Genomic DNA, 4,546 nt, shown 5'->3' with positions numbered 1-4,546 from the left:
GGGATTGAAGCCCACTCCTGGACAACGTTTTGTACGTTTCTTGTTCAATTTTCTTGTTGTTTCATGTAAACAAAGGACATTTCGGCCCACTTTTGTTTAAACAACACAATCTGAAACAAAGTGTGTACGAATGCGAAAGCCCAGCCATGTTCTAGCTTACATTTCTTTACGAATGTTTCTTTTCCTTTTGCGTGGTTTGCTGCACTGTTTCGCGAACCAAACAGCTCGGCCGAACATAGGACCCTTGGATCGTAAACCACGATGTTACCTGTGTACCCACGGTGCCAGTGTTGCAAGGGCGATTTTTGTTATATATGATATGGTTTGCAAACTTTAAGACGCGTATTCTAGGACGTTTGTGGCTAGTGTGTTCTGCACCTTCCCAAATGAACAATATATGTATGTTTGCGTGTAACACTTCAAACAGATAACACAGGCACTGGCAACATTTTAAACTTACTCTCATTTCACCTGCAAAATCTGTTCCGGTGAATAGTAGGTGATTTTCATGCGAAACCACCTGAACTGTTTACAATGTATATTTTATATGCGTATTTCGCGGCTATATTGGATACACGATGTAGAAATTGTGATCCATTTGCATTATTTTCTCATCTACTAGTGGTAATGGACCTTTACACCAAATTTCGTTTTTGTAGCACAAACTGTTTGATTCAGGATTTTGTTCGGCCATATTGGTTTTCAGATGGCGATATTTTTGAACCGTTTAATGCTTTTCGTACTCGTCTAGTGATACTGTACTTCCATAGTACAATTCGTTTTCCAGACACGAGTCGTTGACACATTGACATTTTGATCAGCCATATTGGGTTCAATACGTCAACGTCCGCGAAATTTCAAACCCATAGATGTGTAGTGTTCATACATATATCAATCTACAAAACATTAAGTCAATCTGCCTATGGGAAGTGGATGAGGGGCTGCTTGCAAAAGTTGATTGGCATGACCTTCGGGCGGCCATATTGGATGTATCCTTTGCTGTCGGCCCGGTATATTTCACCAATATTCTTTCGTGGCCCTCCTCTATTTAAATATATGCGCAGTTTGCGGATCTCCGATTCTTGGGTGAGAACCTTTCTTTACTTGTAAGAAACGCGTACTTTCTTAACATTGATATGTGATAACCATGAACATTACATGGATGAACACTGGATATTTTATTGTATCAAACAAACGTCCAGTGGTTTTAAAGCAGTGTATAAATCAATCATCTTCTTTCTCTTCCAATTTATAGTAGACATAACACTGCTAAGAGTGTATATAGGTAAAGCCCATTTTAACTTGTGCTTCTTGGATAAATGAGTATCACGTTAAGGTGTAACATGTAATTAGCCTGCTAATGACTATATCATATAGTATTAATGAAGAACATTTCCAGATTGCAGCAATTATTATTTTTCGATTAAAATCTTTCTCCAATGAAGGTGTAGCATAACATTAACAGGGGGAGGTTAGTTAGTATACGAGATAAAATACCAACGAGACCATTTTACCCTGTTAATCTTATAAGGGGAAGCAATCAAATCACTTTATTATTCTGTTACATAAAAAGAAGAAGAAAAAGGGAATATATTCCAGGTATTCTATAGATGAAATCACGTACACCAGAAGTATTTCTGACATGATTTCTTAAAGCTAATGTTCTTATGTTTTGTTGAAAAATAAAATAAAAAAACGTTGAAACATAATATTTATTACAAAACTTGATGTTAGTTCCAAAATAATCCGTCGTGGCGCCACTTTCTCATCACGAAGTTTGAAACTTTTCTTATTTTACTTCTTGTGCTTCGTTTCTCTTTGTTCCATAGTCATATTATAATAATAGAGCAAATGACAAGCCTTCGACCTCATCACCATTATTCTGACCACATTCTCATCCATTGGGAGAACTCAGAATGACCTCTCTTGCAACTTTTTTCCCCCTCGAGATCTCAAATAGTATATGTCACTGTCAGGCAGTTAAACAAGTCATGTTAACCGAAATAGAAGAGGGATGAAAGGTAATAAATGAAGGAATACTAAACTTTAGAAGAGAGAGGAAAGGGTTGCATGTAATGTTTGTTGCCTATATATAGTCAAGTACGACAAAAGGTTCATCAATGCCTTTGACCGAAGTTGTCAATTTATAAAGTATTTCTAACAGAAAGATTTGGCCTTCCTTATTCTTATACAAAATCTTTATATATTTTAATTTCTGTACCGTGGTTTTATCGCTTACTTCATGAAGTACCTCCCTTTGAATTGGTTCATGACCGAAACACTTTTAAAGTTTAGGAGGAGCTACATGAAATCAAAATTTAAACTTAAAAAAAAAAAAAAAAAAAAACTTCTACATATTTGCAACTTAAGATTCAAACAATTAAGGACTTTTAGCACTAGATTAAACATTCAAAATTGCAACACAAAACACATTCTCTCTCTCTCTCTTGCAAAAATGACGAACACTATTATAACCGTAACATTTATAAATATGTATATGTTGATATGGACAAAGGTCTGTATCTTATGATAGCAATTTCTTCTATGGTCAGACCTGAACATTTAACTTGTTAGGTTTTGCGGCCAGACATGTATAAACATGTTTTTCTACACAGTTCGAATATAACACGTAAAGAAGGCATTGGAATGTACTCTCAATTATAAAGAAGGAATTTTATGAAAAATATAAAGGTAAATGCAGAAAATCTTCGGAAAATACACGAATTTAAATATATATTATCTTGAGTGTTATTATTGAACATTAAGTGAGTAAACTGTTTTAATTAGTTCCAAAAAATTACAATATAATGAACTTAGGGCTAATATATACAGTACGTAGATGTTATAATCGCAGTTTGCTACAGACAATCATAGAAATGCTATTCAAATGAAAGATTGTATCTCAAAATCCAAAGCGTGAATCTGTGATCACAATCCGTTACAAGACGAAACAATATACTGTCATTCCTTTATAATATAACCTTTTCTTCTATTCTCACGTATAGTTTAAGTGAAAAATATTCCCTCGAAACCCAGAGTTAAAATTTCCCCTTAGGTTTTTAAGACTGCAGAGCTTAGGCCAAGCTCGCACCTAAAAATATTTGTTGGGAGGTGTCCAAAATTTAGGGGAGTTCAATACTGCAAGATACTGGTACTACGTCTATGTAGTATTGAATCAAACATTAGAAAAGACAAATAACTGTTAAGTACTGTCACCTGTAGTCTAAGAATTTTTTTTATGAGGAAGGAAAGGGTACTGATGAACGTGCCTGAAGTTGGCCCCCTACCTCTCCCAAATTACACCAAACGTTGCACATTGTTAGTGCATCGTTAGTGCACGTTAGTGCACTTAGAACTAACGTTAGTGCTATCAGCGTTTACGAGATATTGAAGATTTTTGGTGGGGGGCCCCCCAGCCATCTTTATGCAGACAGATTTTCACAAAACAGCGCATCGTTAGTGCATCATTAGTGCACTTAAACGCACTAAGCACTACCGTTAGTGCTACCATATTTTGGGATTTATTCAAGATTTTCGGTGGGGGCCAACTTCAGAAATATCAAATTCTATACAAATAGAGATAGAAACAAAGAGTTAACGGCAATCGTTAGTGTACCTAAACGCACTAAGCACTAACGTTAGTGCTACCATATTTTGGGATTTATTCAAGATTTTTGGTGGGGGGGCAACTTCAGAAATATCAAATTCTATACAAATAGAGATAGGAACATAGGGTTAACGGCAATCGTTAGTGCACTTAAACGCAATAAACACTAATGTCAGTTCTACCATATTTTGGGATTTATTCAAGATTTTTGGTTAGATGTCAACGTTAGAAATATCAAATTCTATACAAATTGATGTAGAAACATGGGGTTAACAGCACTCGTTAGTGCATTTAAACGCACTAAGCACTAACGTTAGTGCTACCATATTTTGGGATTTATTCAAGATTTTCAGTGGGGTGGGCAACTTCAGAAATATCAAATTCTATACAAATTGATGTAGAAACATGCGGTTAACGGCAATGGTTAGTGCATCGTTCGTGCACTTAAAACACTAAACACTGACGTTAGTGCTACCATATTTTGGGATTTATTCAAGATTTTTGGTGGGGCCAACTTCAGAAACATCAAAGTCATACAAACCTTTAGTGCTTTCTAGAAGCACTAACGATCCACTAAGGAATGGCATTAATTTTTTGTTAGTACTTGAAGTTAGGGCAAGTTCATCGTGCCCTCGAAAGATATTGTACTTCTAGCACCTACACTAATGAAGTACTAACGTTAGGGGTTGGTGCACTAAGAACCACTAACAATTGTACTAGAAGATATCATTAGTGCTTTTGAATTTTGCGGAAATTTGATGCAATTAAAAATTCCCAATAAATTTCTTATGAGAGTTTCGTGACATGTAATTGTCCATAACTACACTAATATTGAAGTACTATCGAAACTGTTAGTGTTTTCTAGAAGCACTAACGATGCACAAACGATTGCACTAGAAGAGATCATTAGTAGACCTACTATTGAATTTGACGGAAATT

This window comes from Thermobia domestica, chromosome 4, assembly GCF_964235325.1.
Source record: "Thermobia domestica chromosome 4, izTheDome1.hap1.1, whole genome shotgun sequence".
NCBI lineage: Eukaryota > Metazoa > Arthropoda > Insecta > Zygentoma > Lepismatidae > Thermobia > Thermobia domestica.
This window is presented reverse-complemented; position numbering follows the sequence as displayed.